This window comes from Myotis yumanensis, unplaced genomic scaffold, assembly GCF_028538775.1.
Source record: "Myotis yumanensis isolate MYYU_CA2020_CCGP unplaced genomic scaffold, mMyoYum1.0.hap1 SCAF_11, whole genome shotgun sequence".
In the NCBI taxonomy this organism is placed as follows: Eukaryota; Metazoa; Chordata; class Mammalia; order Chiroptera; family Vespertilionidae; genus Myotis; species Myotis yumanensis.
Genome location: NW_027223762.1, coordinates 51,750,306 through 51,762,389, shown reverse-complemented (window position 1 = coordinate 51,762,389; position 12,084 = coordinate 51,750,306).

Genomic DNA, 12,084 nt, shown 5'->3' with positions numbered 1-12,084 from the left:
TAAACTACAATAAAAACAACCCAAAATACTCAAACACTTGGAAGCTGAATAGCATGTTATTAAATATTGATTGGGTTACCGATGACATCAAAGAAGAAATTAAAAACATCCTGGACACTAATGACAATGAAAACACAACAATCCAAAACCTCTGGGACACAATGAAAGCAGTCCTGAGAGGGAAGTTTATAGCTCTACAGGCCTATCTCAAAAAACAAGAAAAAATGGTAGTCAATCATCTAACTCTACAACTCAAAGAATTAGAAAGAGAGCAACAAGAAAACCCCAGAGTGAGCAGAAGGAAGGAGATAATAAAGATTAGAGCAGAAATCAATGAAATAGAGACCAAAAAAACAATACAGAAAATCAATGAAACCAAGAGCTGGTTCTTTGAAAGGATAAACAAGATTGACAAACCCCTAGCCAGGCTCACCAAGAAGCAAAGAGAGAGGTCCCAAATAAACCAAATCAGAAATGATAGAGGCGAAATAACAACAGACCCCACAGAAATACAAATGATTGTTAAACAATACTACGAGCAACTCTACTCCAACAAACTGGACAACCTGGAGGAAATGGACAAATTCCTAGAAAAATACAACATTCCAAAACTCAATCAGGAAGAATCTAAAAACCTCAATAGGCCAATAACTATGGAAGAAATTGAAGCAGTCATCAGAAAGCTTCCAGCAAACAAAAGCCCAGGGCCAGACGGCTTCACAGGGGAGTTCTACCAAACATTCAAGGAAGAACTAAAACCTACCCTCCTCAGACTACTACAAAAAATTCAAGAGGAAGGAACGCTTCCAAGCTCATTCTATGAAGCCAGCATCACCCTAATACCAAAACCAGGTAAAGACATCACAATGAAAGAGAATTACAGGCCAATATCCCTCATGAACATAGATGCCAAAATCCTCAACAAAATCTTAGCAAATCGGATCCAGCAGTACATCAGAAGGATCATACACCATGACCAAGTAGGATTCATCCCAGAGATGCAAGGATGGTACAACATCCGTAAATCAATAAATGTGATACATCACATAAACAAATTGAAAGAAAAAAACCACATGGTCATATCAATTGATGCAGAAAAAGCATTCGACAAAATCCAACACCCATTTTTGATAAAAACTCTCAGAAAGGTGGGAATAGAAGGATCATACCTCAACATAATAAAAGCCATATATGACAGGCCCACTGCCAACATCATACTCAATGGACAAAAACTAACACCATTTCCCCTAAGAACAGGAACAAGACAGGGATGCCCACTCTCACCACTCCTGTTCAACATAGTACTGGAAGTATTAGCCATTGCAATTAGGCAAGAAGAAGGAATAAAAGGCATCCAAATTGGAAAAGAGGAAGTAAAACTGTCCTTATTTGCAGATGACATGATATTATACATACAAAACCCTAGAGACTCCATCAAAAAGCTACTAGACTTAATACATGAATTTGGCAATGTAGCAGGATACAAAATTAACCCCAAGAAATCTGAGGCATTTCTATACACCAACAGTGAACTTTCAGAAAGGGAGATCAGAAAAACAATCCCATTTACCATCGCACCAAAAAAATTAAGATACCTAGGAATAAACTTAACTAAAGAGGTTAAAGACCTCTACTCAGAAAACTACAGGACGTTGAAAAAAGAGATAGAGGAAGACATAAACAGATGGAAGAACATACCATGTTCTTGGATTGGTAGAATCAACATCATTAAAATGTCCATACTACCCAAAGCAATCTATACATTCAACGCACTTCCCATTAAAATACCAATGGCCTTCTTCAAAGATCTAGAACGAACTCTCCAAAAATTCATCTGGAATAAAAAAAGACCCCGAATAGCTGCAACGATCCTGAGAAAGAACAAAGTAGGTGGGATCTCAATGCCAGATATCAAGCTGTATTACAAAGCCACTGTTCTCAAAACTGCCTGGTACTGGCACAAGAACAGACATATAGATCAGTGGAATAGAATAGAGAGTCCAGAAATTAGCCCGAACCAATATGCTCAATTAATTTTTGACAAAGGAGGCATGAACATACAATGGAGCCAAGATAGTCTCTTCAATAAATGGTGTTGGGAAAATTGGACAGACATATGCAAGAAAATGAAACTAGACCACCAACTTACACCATACACAAGAATAAACTCAAAATGGATAAAGGACTTAAATGTACGACAGGAAACCATAAAAATTCTAGAAGAATACAAAGGCAACAAAATCTCAGACATATGCCAAAACAATTTCTTCACTGATACAGCTCCTAGGGCAGTTGAAACTAAAGAGAAACTGAACAAATGGGACTACATCAAAATAAAAAGCTTCTGCACAGCAAAAGAAACCATCAACAAAACAACAAGAAAACCCACCTCGTGGGAAAACATATTTGCCAACGTCATATCGGATAAGGGCTTAATCTCCAAAATTTATAGGGAACTCATACAACTTAACAAAAAGAAGATAAACAATCCAATCAAAAAATGGGCAAAGGATCTAAATAGACACCTTCCAAAAGAGGACATTCAGAAAGCCAAGAGACATATGAAAACATGCTCAAAGTCACTAATCATCCGAGAGATGCAAATCAAAACAACAATGAGGTACCATCTCACACCTGTCAGAATGGCCATCATCAACAAATCAACAAACGACAAGTGCTGGAGAGGATGTGGAGAAAAAGGAACACTTGTGCACTGCTGGTGGGAATGCAGACTGGTGCAGCCACTATGGAAGGCAGTATGGAGGTTCCTCAAAAAATTGGAAATGGAACTCCCATTTGACCCTGTGATCCCACTACTAGGAATATATCCCAAGAAACCAGAAACACCTATCAGAAAGGATATATGCACCCAGATGTTCATAGCAGCACAACTCACCATAGCTAAGATCTGGAAACAGCCTAAGTGCCCATCAGTAGATGAATGGATTAGAAAACTGTGGTACATCTACACGATGGAATACTATGCTGCTGTTAAAAAGAAGGAACTCCTACCATTTGCAACATCATGGATGGAACTGGAGAGCATTATGCTAAGTGAAACAAGCCAGTCAATGAAGGAAAAATACCACATGATCTCACTCATTCATGGATAATAAAGACCATTACAAACTTTTGAACAATAATAGATACAGAGGCAGAGCTGCCTCAAACTGATTGTCAAACTGCAGTGGGAAGGCCAGAGAGAGTTGGGGGGCAGGAGGGAGGGGAGTAAGAGATCAACCGAAGGACTTGTATGCATGCATATAAGCATAACTAATGGACATAAGACACTGGGGGGTAAGGGAGGGTAGTGGTTTGTCAAGGGCGGGGGGGGGAAAAAGGATACTTATGTAATACCCTTTGTAATACTTTAAGAGGAAAATAAAAAAAAAAAAAAAAAAAAAAAAAAAAAAAGATACTGTAATATTTGGTAGCTCCCGTGGTGTTAGTTTGGCAGTGTAGGTACTGAGAAATCAATAGCCTCTTTGAGCCAAGTTTGAACTTCTCTTAAAATGCAGTTATTTTCATTGCCAGAGATTTTGTAGTGATGATTAAGACAACCATCTGGCTCCTTTTATCAGGGAACTCTCTCATTCCCATTGCCACAATGAGCCCATTTCTATAACTGCATCTCCTGGTAGCAGTTCTGGCTTACAGACTTCAGCCTATTAAATTTACATCACAATGTAATGTTACCATGTTAAGGATCACTCATTTAACTAACTTTATTCCACCCTCCTGATTCATCACTCTCTGGACACAGTTCTACACATACTCTCCTGGTTCCCACCAGTACTTACTGAGTAGTTCCTGCAGCTCCTTTAAGAAACATTATCCCCCTCCTCCCTTGGCAGGCCCAGAACCTCTCTCCAGCTGAGTCTTGCTGTTATCTAACCTAAGTTACCCATCTGGAAGCCAGAGGAGAGGTGGACTTTTACTTAAAAGGTGTATATGTTCTTTGTCTTCAGGCAAGAATAAAGGCATACATATACTCTTTGACCCAGACAAATGAGATACTATGATAGTGTCCCAGATGGTTCAGGTGAATCTCTGGTTCTTGAGTGCATCAACCCATAGGTTTCCATCCATCCCTAATCTCTTGGTTCTACTCCTAACTAACCATAGTCCTGAACTTGACATATCAGACTTGCCGGAGTAGATAATTGAATCTTCTCTAGTGTTCTATTGCCCTTGTAATTCAGTTTAAGGTCTCAGGGTTTTTTTTTTGTTAGTTTGCTTTTGCCTATTATTTCAGAATATGAGGTTCTTTTTGTGCTGCCTAGGAGCCCCTCTGACTTTCACGTCTATTCTTAAGTCTGTGCTTCATCATTCTCACCTTTTGGTGGTCTTTTTCCAGTGCATCCATTGCATCCTGCAAGAGACTGCTTCCTTTGAAGCTCCTAATCACCTATGACAGTTCATCCATTTCCACCAGCCACGAGCTACCTGTAGGGGAATTTCCATTACTGATAGGGGTCTCCATGTCAGTTGGAACACTTTGAAGTCCTATTTCAGGGCTGTTTCCTTAGGCTATTTTTAACACAAATTGCTATCACCCAGATTCCTTTCTATTTAGTTTAGCCCTTAAGAAAACAACAAAAAATGTGCGTGAGCAGTACATGGCTTCACTCATTAGTACAGCAAATATCTAGCTTCTACTAGAACCTAGCAACCACAGATGGCAGCCGAACAGGGTAGGGCAAAAGTAGTTTTACCATTGTTCATATGGAAATTAATACAGTGATTAATAAATAATAATATAAGAATAACGTGTTTCATATTCTCACAACTGTAAACCTACTTTTGCCCCTTCTGTACATAGTTTTATAAATATTTTTTTAATCCTCACCTGAGAATATGCTTTTATTGATTTTAGAGAGAGAAAGGGAGAGAGCGAGAGAGAGGTGAAAGAGAAACATTGATCAGTTGCCTCCTGGATGCATTGCATCCCAATTGGTATTGAATCTGCAACCTAGGTATGTGCCCTGACTGGAAATCACAGAGTGAAAATTAATTAAATACGTAAAGCTATGAGTTTATAATATGTACACACCCTAGCACTATGTTACAAAAAAAAGAAGAGACTGTTGCATTCTAGGGAATCTGGTGCTGAGAGGATTATCATTTTATTCATATCAGGGTCATTCTAAATTGTGCTGATGTTTGAGTAGAATAAAGGGGAGTTTTATAAGAATTGCAAAACTCCAATGGTTTTCTTTCATTGCTTTTTAGGTTTTAATTTACATAATGTAGATGTCACTCTTCTTAGTGTACACTTCTCTAAATTTTGGGAAAGCCTAGAATTGTGCAACCACTACAAACAGTCAAGATACAGAACTGTTCCATCGCCCTCTAAAAATCCTCTGATGCTACCCTTTGTAGTTAACCTAAAGTAGCCTTTGAGTGTGTTTTAATTTATTTTGTATCATACATTTTAGATTCAACCATGTTGGTATGTTAATACTGTCCTCCTTTTAATGTTGAATAGTATTTCTTCATGTAGACATTTGTTTAACCATTTCCAATTGAAGGGTGTTTGGGTTGTTTCTGATTTTTACCAATTACAGTCATTGTTTGGTATCTATAGGGTATTATTCCGAGGACACCCCCAAAATACCAAAATTCAAGTATGTTCAAACCTCTTATATAAAATGGTATAGGACAGTGATGGTGAACCTTTTGAGCTCGGCGTGTCAGCATTTTGAAAAACCCTAACTTAACTCTGGTGCCGTGTCACATATAGAAATTTTTTGATATTTGCAACCATAGTAAAACAAAGACTTATTTTTTTGATATTTATTTTATATATTTAAATGATATTTAACAAAGAAAAATTAACCAAAAAAATGAGTTCGTGTGTCACCTCTGACACGCGTGTCATAGGTTCGCCATCACTGGTATAGGACAATGTATAAAGCATCTATAGTTGGTTGAATCCACAGATGAGAAAGCTGAGCTGGGGATATGGAGGAGGGTCAACTGTATGCATGAAGATGTTATAAAACACACATGCAAAAATAAGTTTTCATATATTTTTGGTCAATAGCTAGAACTCAGTGCTGAATCATAAGGCAAATGTATTTTTAATTTTATAGGAAATTGCAAACATCCAGACTGGCTGAGCCATTTTGCCTTCTCACTAACAATGTATGAAGTCCAGCTGCTCCAATAGCTCCCTAGTTTGTGGTGCTATCAATTAAAAATATATATTCTTTTTCCTTCCCTTTCCTTCCCTTGCTTTGACTTTTCTTTTCTCTCTATCCCCCCCCTTTTTTTTCCTTTCTCTGCCTCTATCTCTCTGTAATTCTAATAGGTAAGTAGTAAGATCTCACTGAGCTTTTAGTTTGTATTTTCTTAATAATTCATGATAGTAAGAATCTTTTCAGGTGCTTAATTGCCATCTATATATATTTTGGGTAGTGTCTATTGTTACCTTTGGCTTTTATTTTAAAAATAGCATTTATTTTTAAGATCAGTTTTTGATATGGAGGAAAATTGAGAAGGTAGTATTAAGAACTCCCTTATGTCCCTCACCCAGTATCCTCTCATATCAACATTTTACATTAGTATGGTACACATGTGTTATGATCAATGAGCCAATATTTATGTATTATTATTAACTAAGTTAACACTTTAAGATTTCCTTAGTTTTTAGCTGTTGTTTTTCTTTTATAGGATCCCATCCAATGATAGCACCTTACATTTGGTTGTCATGTCTTCCTTAGTCTCTGAAAGTTTCCTTTTAATTCATGATCTTAGCAGATTTGGGAGTACTGGTTAGGAATTTTTATAAAATACACCTCTACAGACAAAATTCATTTGTCTGATGTTTGGCCTATGATGAGCTTATAAATTTGGGGGAGGAAGACCACAGAGGTAAAGTGCTATTTTCACCAACTCATATCAAAGGTAGTATCAACATGATCCAGAGGTATTGATGTTAACTTTGATCACCTGTCATTTTTTTCCAAAGTAAAATGTTTCTCCCAACACTCTGCCTTTCTACATTGTATACTATAGAAGGAAGTCACTGTGCACAGCTGACACCTAAGAAGTGGGGAATTATGCTCTTCTTCTGGAGGTCAGAGTATCTACATGAATTATTTTGAATTTTTCTTCATGGAAGATTTATCTCTTCCCAACCATTTAATAATTTGTTCAATCATTTATTTCAGTATGGCCACATAGATATCATGGTCTATTTCAAGTATCTCTATGCTGTCCCATTGATCTATGTGCCATGCCTTTCATTTATAACACTGTCTTAATTACTGTAGTTTTATATTAAATATTGAAGTATTTTGTGCAGCTTTATTTTTTTATTTCAGACTGCTTGGGCTATTCTAGTTTCTTTGTATTTACAGTAAATTTTATAATCTGCTCCTCAATATCTTTAAAACATCCTTCTGGCATTTTGAATGGCAATGTTTTTAATGTTTAGATAATTATGTGGATAATTGACATGCTAATAATCTTGAGTATTTCAATCCATTAAAATAGTATATATTATGTATATTATGTTGTCATTTATTTGTTTCTTTCAAAAATTTTTTTTTTTCACTTGAAGGCATCATGGTCTGGAATCAATCTAGCACTAGTCTCTGTTCTCTAGAATTAGGTACTGTGATAGCCTCCTAATCTTGCACTACCAACAAAGTCCACCCAGTGATAACTGATATATTTTCTTATTATATTTTACTTTCTATTCTTCTCAAGTGTCGTGTAGTATTCTTTTTGTCTTTCCAGTTGATGCTTAATAGGAAGATGGGCTCCAAAATAATTTCTTAAGTTGTCTATAGGTCCTGGATACTTTTGATTGTTTGTGTTTTCAGTATTTCATAAGTGGGAGCTGTTGTCACAAGTAATACAAACTTTGAATAAGATTTAAGACACTGGGGGGTAGGGGAGGCCAGGGGATTGTCAAGGGCGGGGGAAAAAAAAGGGACACATATGTAATATCCTTTGTACCTTTGTAATACTTTAAGCAATAAAAAAAAAAAAAAGATTTAAGGTCTCAATGGATCCTTCATGTTCTTTAAGTCAGTTTATTTATTGAATTGTTTCAAATCTTCAATTCATTCAATTCATGTATTCAATTCAAAGTCCTTGATCTTTCATTGGCACATAGGACACATTTGCAGGTTTACGCCACTAATTGCTTTTCATGGATTGGCAGGTTTTTATAATAATGGTGGGGTGGATTACTCAGGGTTTTCCAGAGAAAGGGAACCAATGGGATATAGATGGATAAATAAATACAAATAAGTAGGTATTGTAATGGAAATATTATATATATATATATATATATACATATATATATGTGTGTATATATATATATACATATATATGTATATATATGTGTGTGTATATATATATATATGTATATATATGTGTATATATATATATAATAAGGAATTGGTTCATGTGATTATGGAAGCTAATTAACTTAATGATCTGTTGTCTGTAAACTGGAGACCCAGGAAAGCTGATCTTGTAAGTTTCAGTCAAGTATGGAGGCCTGAGATGTAAGGGAAGCAAGAGAATTGATGGAAGTCCGAGTCCAAGGGCAGGAGAAGACTGATGTCCCAGCTCAAGAATCAGGCTGAGAGAGTGAATTCTTCTTCTTCACCTTTCTGTTCCATCCAGGCTCTCAACAAATTGGATCATGTCCACCCACACTGGGGAGGGCAGTCTGTTTCACTCAGTCTACTGTTTCAAATGCAAATCTCATCCAAAAACACTCTCAAAGACAAACCCAGAAAGAATGTTTAAATAGCTGAGCACCTTTTGATCCCGTCAAGTTGACACATACAATTAACCATCACATAAAGGCAGTAAAGAGTAATAGAACAGGAAGGTATTTTGCAATGTTAATTGTGCTAGAGATCAGGCATTTATTGCTTGTAAAGCCAGTTAGTACAAAGGTACAAAGCTGCAAAAACAATTACGCCACCTGAGATTTTGTGCATCAATATCTTTCCTATGTTATCCTAAAACTCCAATGAAAATGAGCTGCTAATAAAGGGAATGGGCAGGGGTAACAATAACTGCTAGTAAAACGTGGAGTGCTTTGACATTTACTTGCTAATTTTATTTCTAAGACAAAGAATGAGGATATAAAACTTGGAAATGTTAATACCTTTGCCTAGCGTTGTGCTAAAAACATGTTGCAGCTCATATCTAGATATCTGTCTCTAATTTCCTCTTTTTACTTTTACTATAATAAATGGCCTTTCATATTTTATTATATCTGAATCCTTCATGTTCTTTAAGTCAGTTTATTTATTGAATTGTTTCAAATCTTCAATTCATTCAATTCATGTATTCAATTCAAATCATTCAATCTTTCAATTCATGAAAGAATCTTTAAGACCTATAGAACTATTATTTACCTCACTCATGCAGCAGTATCTTCCATAGTTCTCTAAATATTTATTAAATGCCTAACATATATTAGATACACTTTAGATCCCAGGAATACAATAAGCAGACAAACTCTCTTGTTGCCATGATTTATGCAATCTAATGAGGAAGACTGAGCAGACAGACACACAATAATTAATTAAGCATCTACTACATTAGATAGATATAAATATCATGGAAAAAATAAAGTGTGAAAGGGATATAGGAAGTTTTGTAGCTTGTATTTTTAAAATAAGGTGACTAGTTGAAGGCTAGCCTCAGAAAGCAATATTTGAACAAATTCCTGAGGCGATGAAGGAGTGAAGACTTTAGGGACCTTGGGGAAGAGCATTTGCAGGTGAGAGAGAATCCAGTAGGAAAGCCCTGTGTTACAAATGTGCCTGATATATTCAAGCACCCTTTATGGCCCTAACCGGTTTGGCTCAGTGGATAGAGCGTCGGCCTGCGGACTGAAGGGTCCCGGGTTCGATTCCGGTCAAGGGCATGTACCTTGGCTGCGGGAACATCCCTAGTGCGGGGTGTGCAGGAGGCAGCTGATCGATGTTTCTCTCTCATCGATGTTTCTAACTCTCTATCCCTCTCCCTTCCTCTCTGTAAAAAAAAAATATATATTAAAAAAAAAAAAAAAAGCACCCTTTATGCTTCAGTGGAAGAAGCAGGAATGAGCATAGTGGAGATGAGGTATAACAGATGTGCAGGAGGTGGCAAATTGTTTGTATAGGCCGGGTGTCCCAAAATTCACGCAAGAAGTAATTTTGATAGAAAACACACGTTTATAATTAAAAATTGTAAATTTTTTATTGATTCATAAAGGATACAGTATAGGGTTATGTATGGAATAGGACACAGGTAAATAGCCTCCACAGCTTTGCTAGAACATACGCAAAGTGGTGGTCTTCATTGTCCCTGCTCCTGGGCCATAATTGGTACTTGGTAATGCTTATCAAATTGAAGGAATTAAAATCAAAGGGCAACAGACATTAGAATCTAATTCAATAAACCAAGTAAAATTAGGCTTTTATTTTTTTTTTTGTTGTTGTTGTTAATGCTCACGCAAAATTCAAATCTTGCGTGAACTTTGGGACACCCTATATAAGGCTTTATTGACATTATTGGGATTTTGTGTTTCACTGTGAATAAACTGAGAAAATATTTTTGAGCAGAAATTAGATTCAATTCCTGTTATTGGCCTAAGATCAAGAAGGGAAGAAAGACATTGATCAAGTAATCATAAAATATATGTAAAAACAAAAGTAATAAATGCTAAAATTGAAACCAGTTAATTGGATTAAGTTTAATTTAAGAATTGACGCTTGAACTTAGCTCTGAAGGATAACTAGAAGTTAACCAGTGAACAGTATAAGTTTAATAATAACCATGCCTTATTGAGTTTATCACTCTAAAAACCATCATTTTCAGCACTTTTCCTGGATGAATTAATTTAGTCTTTATATTAACCCTATAAGGGATGTCCAGTTATTCCTTTTATAGAGAAAACTGAAATGCATGAAGGTCAAGTAACATGCCCAGCTTCTGATACTTAGGAAATGGCGGGAAATGAGACATAAAACTAAGCAGGCAGGTCACAGAAGAGGTGCTGATCTTAGTTAGATGAAGAAAAGGACAACATTCTTGGTCCTCAGCCTGTGAGATTCCCTCATCAGCCTCTCCACCTACTCTAGCTTCCTAATTCATACTCATATTTCAATGGCTGTTTGAAGTTTTCTCCTGTCTGAAATATTTCCCTGCCTCTCCAGCCACCACAGATAATTTTTCTAAAAGTTCTATAGAAAAGATTCTGTGATCTTTATTTGATAAACAATTATACGTTATTATGCGGCATCTCTTACTATTTACAAGAATTTTGAATACATTGTTTTTGAGGGTCCATGCTTTTTGTTTTAATATTGCAAATTAATTTCAAGTCCCTAGGAATTTGAGCACAGTGGAAAAAATTAGGATGGTTGCTTATTTGTGTTTGATATAGTGTTTAATATGAAGTTCTGCAATAATCACTATACAACACAAAAGGGGGAAAAAAAACAGAAAAAAATGAAAAAGTAAGAAGGAATCTCAGAGGTCTCTAGCGGCTGACAACTTCCTTTTACATATGATTGTGGATGAGGACTAAATTCTCCTCTATAGGCTCTAAAGCCTATACTAGTTTCCAATCCATATGAAAATGTTATTTATATTGCCTTTTGGGATTCAAAGTGATATAGGAGCCAGCCACAGTCAGTGGAAACTAGATGTCCCCAAACAAACATCAAACTCCACGAGGAGACATGTGGGTACAAGAAGCACTTGAGGTCTAAGGCCAATGGGGAGAGGCTAATGCACATAAGAGAGGAACACAAAGCAATGCAGCAGGGAAATGTCAACTCAGCCAGGTTTCTGCCTTCGCTCTCCAGTTCTCTGGTGCCTGTGAGTCAGTGTTTTTCTTATGGACAGGCAATTGGTGGCACCTGGAAAATGAGACAAGAGGATTGTGTCAACTGCTCCAGGGCAGTGTAAGCCTTTTAGGAGAGCAGATGGAGTTTCTGGCTTTGTGCTCAGGGATCAGTGTGACCCTGTCTCGGTCATCTCCCCTTTGGGGGAGATAATTTCCTATTAAGGTGAGAGAGGTATATCTTTTGTTTCTCACATTCTACACTTTATATC